The sequence below is a fragment of the Cyanistes caeruleus genome, chromosome Z (genome assembly GCF_971803275.1).
Source record: "Cyanistes caeruleus chromosome Z, bCyaCae1.hap1.1, whole genome shotgun sequence".
In the NCBI taxonomy this organism is placed as follows: Eukaryota; Metazoa; Chordata; class Aves; order Passeriformes; family Paridae; genus Cyanistes; species Cyanistes caeruleus.
Genome location: NC_141732.1, coordinates 77,856,986 through 77,864,722, shown reverse-complemented (window position 1 = coordinate 77,864,722; position 7,737 = coordinate 77,856,986). Strand labels below are relative to the sequence as shown.

Genomic DNA, 7,737 nt, shown 5'->3' with positions numbered 1-7,737 from the left:
AGTTAGGAGCTCTGGCTGATCGGCAGATGAATGAAGAGTTGGCTCCAAAGTCTGTAACCCTTTGATTTCATGGTTGTTTTCTACATCCTGATCTCTCTGCAGCTGCCACCTCAAAGAACAGGGTGAGAGTAATTGTGTTGGCTTGCCTCCAAAGCCCGGAGGAGTAGTCACTTGCTACTCTCCCAGATTATCTGCCAGGCAAACAGAAAGGTTAATGATGTAGAGCTTGATTACTCTGGTAGAAAGAAAGCAGTCAGCTTGATCCAAAAATCTTTATTGTGTGTGTAAGGGAGAGGCATTAAAAGGACTCAGAACTGGAATATGTTGTCTCCTCCGTTCTGTCTTTGAACATGTGAGTATTTGCCTTCTGGCACATATGGTCTTGTAAGTAATAGCTTTTTTTTGCTGCGCATACATCTTTTTGCCCGAAGCTTGTTGTTTAATTTTGAGACATTTACAATAGTTTTGTTGTTAAGAAAGACAGTCTTCTTCAATATCAGCAGAATAAACATTTGAATGTATGCGTCCCTGGAACAGATTGAACACCATTAGTTGAAGTATGTACATATAAATACATGTTTTTTATATAAAAATACATACATAAGCGTGTGTGTGTGAGACACTGTGTCTGTGTGTATACATGTATGTGTATACTATAAGCACATGATTTTTGGTGTTCATCTCTGAGATAAATGTAAACAAGGTGTATCAAGTGAAATGCATCAACAACTCCCACAATCCCCTCCAGGAAAGAAAAAAAAATTAAAAAAGAAAAAGAAAAACAAAGTGATGAGAAGCCAAAATAAAAGCAACCAGAACCTGCCAACTGAAAAATGAACAACAGAACTACAGGATTGGGAAGATAAAGGAGACCTTACTATGGCCGGATATAGTAAAGTTTGGTTAGAGTTAGGTGTTTATAAAGGTTGGCTTCCTTTTGTAAGAAGACTGTGCTTTGTGGAAATGTTTAATATTAAAAAAGTAACAAAAAAGAAACTTTATGAACCCACATAAACTGAAATCTTTCAGCCTTTGGTTGAAAACCAGAATATTCTGGCCCAGAACTGAAATAATGACGCCAAAGCTCAATATATTTTCTTCCAGAGTGGTTTATGAACTTTATCATTCAGAAGAATTTTTTTTTTAATTATTCCACGAGGATTTGATTCTTTGGCAGAATCACATCTTGCATGATACTTAGAGAAGAAAAAAATTCTTTTGTCCCCCACACTTTACCCTACAGTGGCTTCTGAAAAATTTAAATTTTACATCTGAAAAAAAATTATCTTTGAGATTGGCCCTACATTTTACCTACCTTATGGTGAAGGACCTGGAGGAAAAGGAGTACAAGATAATTTGTTATCTCTCTTCTCCTGCCGATTCCTGATTACTCTAACACAGATTGTGATTTGCAGCTATTTTAAATGACTTTATCTAAGAAGTTTTCCAAAAAGTTGCCTTTTTACATTATGCATATTATAAATAGAGTTTAATGTAGTTATCTTTAAAATACAAACTCCAACAAAAATGTTTTTATTGAGTTCTGGATGGGTTTCTCACTTCTATTAAACACATTATCTTTGACTAGATTCAAATTCAGTAATGGCATTTATTAATTTCTCTTTGAGTTTATACATCTGATTTTGACGTCAGTTAAGGCCTGGCCAGGGGTGGCTGTTCCTGGAGACAGCTGAAGGACTAAGACCTGGGGACAATGTCTCAGGACAAGTGTGATCTTTGTCCTGCTGTGTTGGCTGCTCATCTTTGTCACCTTGTGTCTTAAGATAAAATGCAATGAACATCTACGCGAGTGTTTCGAGCACTCTGGGGGAAGAAAACCTCATTTAGAAGGAGCAAAACATAGGAAAAATCAATGGAGCCTTAATGGGGAAAAATATGGTGAACTCACAGCCACTGATAAAAGAGGAAGATTCTGTAAGGCAAAGGCCTAAAAACCAAGATGAAAAGAGCTCTATTCATAAGCAAGGGGGATACAAGTGGGAAAGGAGTGAGTGAAGAAAGAATTCAGGACAGATATCTCAAAGCAGCTATGGAAAAAGCTCTTCAAAAACACAGAGAACATTTGGAAAAGCTGAAGGGAGAAGAAGGATGCCACCAAAGTTGCCTGGAAGTCACAAGCTGCCAAGTCAAGGCAGGCTTTCAAAAACTAAAAAGTCAGGAAACGTCATTCTTCCTAAACATCTACTGAGGCCCTGGGGCACAACAAAGGAAATCCACTACAGCTGCATGGCAATTGGTAAATTCTTGTTATCATGCTATGTGCCAAACTCCTTTCTCTTTTCCTCTCTAATTCATCTGTCAGTGCATGGTGGTAATCCAGACACTGAAGGGACTTGTGTCCTAAAATGTCAATTGGGAGACAACTTGAGCCCTTGATGGGGAGAAGAATTTATAAGAAAATCTCAAAATACAGAGTAGAAGAGCAGGGAGATTGGTTCTGGGAGGAAAAGGTGGCAGAGAGTGGGCAAAAAATGAGGCCAGTTTTCCAAAACACACGAGTTTAGTAATTAGCCCTAGAGCCATGGCTTTAAAGCAGACAACAAAGATTAATATCATGCCATCTGAAATTAATTTAGTCCTATCATTTTGAGTAAATAATGTTTCAAGTTTCTACAAAACAGAGGCTCTACAGGAAAACATTCATGACTCTAATTTTTGAAATATAAATGATGCAGTATGATGTGTGTTGAGGGAGGAGGAGGAGTGTGTATGTGTGTGTGTGTGTGCATGAAAGCATGAAAACTTTATCTTTTTATTTAACTGACAACAAATAGAGTTCTTCTTGATCTCAAGAAGCCGCAGAAGAGGATGTGTGGGCTTTCTGAGCTGGCTTACAGGCCACTGAAGAAACACAGAGGAAAGGGAAACAAAAAAAGCCATCACTTTGCTTAGCCCGTGACAGCAAAACTCTTTCTGCTCCATTACCTGCACGTCTTCCTTTGCATAGCAACCATCATATCTCTGGAATAAGAGATAACTCTTTTCAAGACATTGTGGCTTGCTCCAGGCTGCTGCAAGCCTTCCTGGTGGTCCAGGTAGGCCAGGATTGAGGAAAACCCAGGCTTGGAGCCAGTGCTGATGGATGTGGATGGGGGAGCTGGGAACAGCTGGCACAGAGACCCCTGAGAGTGCGTGATGCTGCTCAGGGACCCTCCCCTGCAGGAGTCCTCCAGGGGCTGAACCCAGCAGTTTTACAGGTGTTTCGTGCCTCTGAAGTGTTTTCCTTGTGCTTTCATGTGAGGCATACCTGCCTCTAGGGAGTAAAAAGAGGGGGAGGAATTTGGTCTTTCTATTCCTTCACTGTCTTTGTTATATCCCTGCTAATTACACCACTGGAACAAAAGTGAACAGAATATTAAACCACTTGTCCTTACAGGAGAAGGGATTTGGGTGAATTAACCTGCCCAAAGATGTCTGTGAGGTACATTTAGGTACATTTCATTCTGGGGAACGTCTACTCTACTCCCTTGACTGAAGGCTAATACAGATGATCACCAAAGTGAATGGTTTTTAAATGCCAGCTTCCATTTTCAGCACTTGACAAGACTAGGGCAGGTTAATTTAGGTCTTAAAATAAGATGATAAAACAGTTACCTTTTCAAAGACTGACATTACTGTGAATCTCCCTTTTTCTTTTCTCATTTTCATTCTCTCATTTTTAAACGTGACAAACTTGATGAAGTATTTATTACTCCAAATGGCAATATGACATGCCTGAGAACAACCTATGAAAACAGGGAAAAGGAAGGAAAATATGTGTTTTTGTGCATAAAAATGGTTTTGGATAGAGGATTTCAGGATCTCTCTTCCACTGAGCCTGTTTCTTCTCTTATTTGTCTTTCCTCCATAATTTTACCACAGTGTCACTAAGTAGATGTTTAAATGTGCCTCCAGGCATTAATCTCCACCTAATAATCCTAAAGTAAATACATTGTGTCTTTGGTTCAAAGAAAGAAAGACAGCCTGCTTTTATTTAGAGTGGTATAAAAATCTCATGTAGATTTAAAAGGATAGAGCATTTCACTCCAGATGTCCACAGTTTCAATTATAGCAGTGTTATCAGTAGCAGGTGGAACATTCATGTACTAGAAACTTTAATAAGAAAAAGTTCACAAGATTGTCTTCAGATAACAAGAGCAAAATAAAGATAATAAACCCAGTAACAGACTATATGCTCTCTCACACACCTCTTCTAACAATAGTTTTCAGCTTCCTGCAAAACAAGTGTCAATCCTTATGTCAGATGTGCCCATTTGGAGATAGAAGATGTTATTTCCACCAGGTATCCCAAACATTGTTTAAAACAAAGGACATTATTGCAATAAAAAGCAAAGATTACTCTCTTTTATCAGACTGTAGTGTGTCTTTTGTTGCTCAGGGTGCCAGGAGGTTCACATTGACACTCCTGCTTTTTTAGACTACTGCTTTATTTTCACTAGTAAAATAAGTCATTCAACCCACCTTGTTGTCTTCTCTGCTGCTTGGGGTGAAGTGACACCCGGGATGGCAGAGAGGGCACTCAGTGCAGCTCAAAACAGGGTGGCAGGTGGCCACAAAACCAATTTCCAATCAGGAGCAATCCAGCAGAGAAATCAGATGAATCAAAGAGTGGTGGGAAGCTCTGGGGCAAAAGTTCTGCCAGGGGCAACTGAGAGCACTGGGAGAAAAAGAGGTTCAAGGAGAACCTTCTCCCTCTCAACCACTGCCAGGAAAGAGGTTGAAGGGAGCTGGTCTTTTCTCCCAGGGAGCAAGTGACAAGAGAAGGGCAATTCTTGAATTGCACCAGGAGGTTTAGGTTGGATCTGAGGAAAGCTTTCCACACTGAAAGAGAAGCAGAGCATTGAAACAGGCTCACATCATCTTGGCCATCCCCAGAGGTGTTTAAAAAATGTGAGTGGACATGGCACATTGTGCTGTGATTTAGTAGCTATTAGGTATGGGTTGGAGGTTGGACTTGATGATCTTGGGGGTAACTTCCAGCCTTAATGATTGTATAATTCAATGTCTTTTTTGCCTTACTTGAGGTAGAGGTAGGTAAGATTATACCTACAGTGAAACAAGTCAGATATTGGTCCAGGAAATCTTTTCACTGCACCATTTCACTACAGATGAGCAATTAGATTTCCACTAACTCTTTGATGTTTTTCACCTGCAACTGAGTAATTTGTGATGAGCACATTCGCAAATCATTCACATTTTTTTAATAAAATGAAAACAATGGTCTGCTGCCTACTAGTCACAGGAGCCATCTAGATTTCTAATGAATATTTTCCAAATTAAGGAGCAGAATGTGTTCATTTGTATGTGTGAGTAAAGATGACTGTTTTTCTTATTTTAGAATTTTTGGCTTAGACACTGTAAATTGTACCATTCATACATATTATGATCCTGAAGCACTTAAAGTCAATTTTCACATGTGTGAAAATTTTCCCAAAGCTTCTAGCCCAATAATTCTTCTATCTCATTGTCTGGGGGTTTTCTTATTCTTTATCTGTAAGGTCAGGAATCCCATACTTGATCTCTTGAACTGAAAGTTTCTTTGGAAACCTTCAAAACCAAACAAAACAAAAAAACTAAACCAAAAACAAATCAGCAGAAAAAACAAAATGTTTGGCTTTAGCTGATAGACTATTAAAAAAAAAACCAAAACAAAACAAAAAACCCCCAAATCTATAATTTTACAGAAAACAGCTAGTTGGGCATTCTTCTCAATCCATAAAGAGAAACCCAGATCCTTCCACAGTAAGGCAATATTCCTCTGCTTGTTCTCCATAATAAGATTAACCAGAGCTATAAAAGAACAATTACATCACTACAAAGCATTTTAGGTTTTAATCCTATGAATTCAACTGCTGGAGTCATAAAGGACCTTTAATTTCTTTTCTCGTGGGGTGTTTTTTTGGAGCCTTTTTTATGACATGTCCAATTTAGGATGACGAGAATGATATGTACCAAGTTTTAGTGCATGTGGCATGCATTTCTCTCTGAAGTCTGGGAGCATGTGAGTCATCATAATGGCTTCAGGTTGTAAGAAACATCAATGATGAAAACATTAAACAACACAAACAACTTGGCCTTATAATGGTTCATTTACTCTGGAGAAAAATAAATAACGAGATGAAATCTCTTTTAATAACTAGGAAGATTATCATGGACTATTCATTTCATCTGGCAGACATTTGTAGGCTATCTCCTAGAAGATTATTATTCCTACATCTTTATAAATTACTGTATATATTTATTATTCTTTTATTTGCAACCATGCAGTGATTGACGTTAAGATTCAGGGCAGAGAGATCTGCAGACCAAAATTCTTGATATTTAAACATAGACAGATGGTGGGACAGAAATTAGAGGCAGGTAAATAACAAGAAGTTTTATAACTGTACTCAAATCTATTATAAACACCCCAATATCATATTAACATTGTTTCCTTGGAAAATTAGAAATTAGGTCAGTTGATAACTGACCCTTGGATGTTTGGTGGCTCTGGATGTGACTAATAACAACTCTGAGCCAGTTCAGAGGGCTTTTATTTTTGAAGCTAAGGTGATGTTTGCAGGAAATGGATCAATTTACAGACAAGAAAGTGATCAAGAACACAAGGAGGACTGGGGCCCAGCATGTGCCAGGATGTGGATGGCAATTATGAGGAAAGAACTCTTGGATTCAGCATATAATTCATTGATATGGAACTTACATGTCTAACCTGTAACTGGAAATTTTGTTCCAAGAGGCAGTTTCCTGGCTACAGCACTTCTGAGCACTGTCTCTCAGAAACCCCTTTGGGCACATGCCACTTAGGATCATTTAGGAGAAAGTGCTGAAACAGCAAGAATTTAGGTTTTCTTTCCCCAAGAGGGATGTTGAGCTACAGAAATAGAAATACTTTGCTCTTTTGTCAGCAGTGGATAAAATATAACTTCAAGTGCAATGAGAAATATTGTAAACAAACTGCAATTTTTATGCTATGCCTTAAGATTAAAGTCAGTTTGGCTGCTTAATAACCTCACTTTAAAAAATCCATCACAAAAAGAAAGACAAGTGACTGCAGGTCTCATTAAGGAAACCTAGCTTTCAAATTTGTTTTGGCAACTTTAGCTACCCTCTTCAGGACTGTCATTCCTTCTGAATAGCAGTACGATATTTGCTATATCTATAAAAAAATGTAGTGCACATTATTAGGTAAAATCATAAAAAAACTGCTGTTGATGCTGGCCAGCATCATTTCTGCTCATCTTTTCTTTGAGTGAATATTAACTGGTCAGTTTCTTTTATGAATCATCCCAACAAACATAAGATCATAGAATGTTTTTGGTTGGAAGGGACCTTTAAAATTGTCTCATTACAACCCCCTGCCATGGGCTGGGACACCTTCCACTAAACCAGGTTTCTTCGAGCCTCATCCAGCCTGATGTTGAGCACTTCCAGGGATGGGACATCCACAGCTTCTCTGGATAACCTGTTGAAGAGCCTTAACTTCTTCACAGTCCAGAATTTATTGCTAATATCCAGTCTAAAAATGTGTTTCAGAGAGAAAAAGGGAAGAATCAGCCTTGTGAGTCAGTTCAGAGAGAGGGCTCTGCACCTAACATCTCACGGAGGACAAAGGACACCTGTGTGAGTGGGGGATTAAGAGCAGCAATAATTTGTTAGAAAAAGAGATGATGCAGAGATGAGGGCAATATTGCTCAATTTTTCAGGGAGACCAAGTAT

The 7,737-nt window shown here is 38.6% G+C and overlaps 1 long non-coding RNA gene across 1 annotated transcript; it reads right to left on the bottom strand.

Moving 5' to 3' along the window:
* Positions 1–291: 291 nt before the first annotated feature.
* Positions 292–5,124, bottom strand: LOC111941135 (uncharacterized). The gene is made up of 3 exons (XR_002869862.2): positions 4,483–5,124; positions 3,616–3,746; positions 292–528 (listed from the first exon to the last, which is right to left on the bottom strand). It is a non-coding gene; the product is annotated as an uncharacterized LOC111941135 (long non-coding RNA).
* Between the last annotated feature and the right edge of the window lie 2,613 nt (positions 5,125–7,737).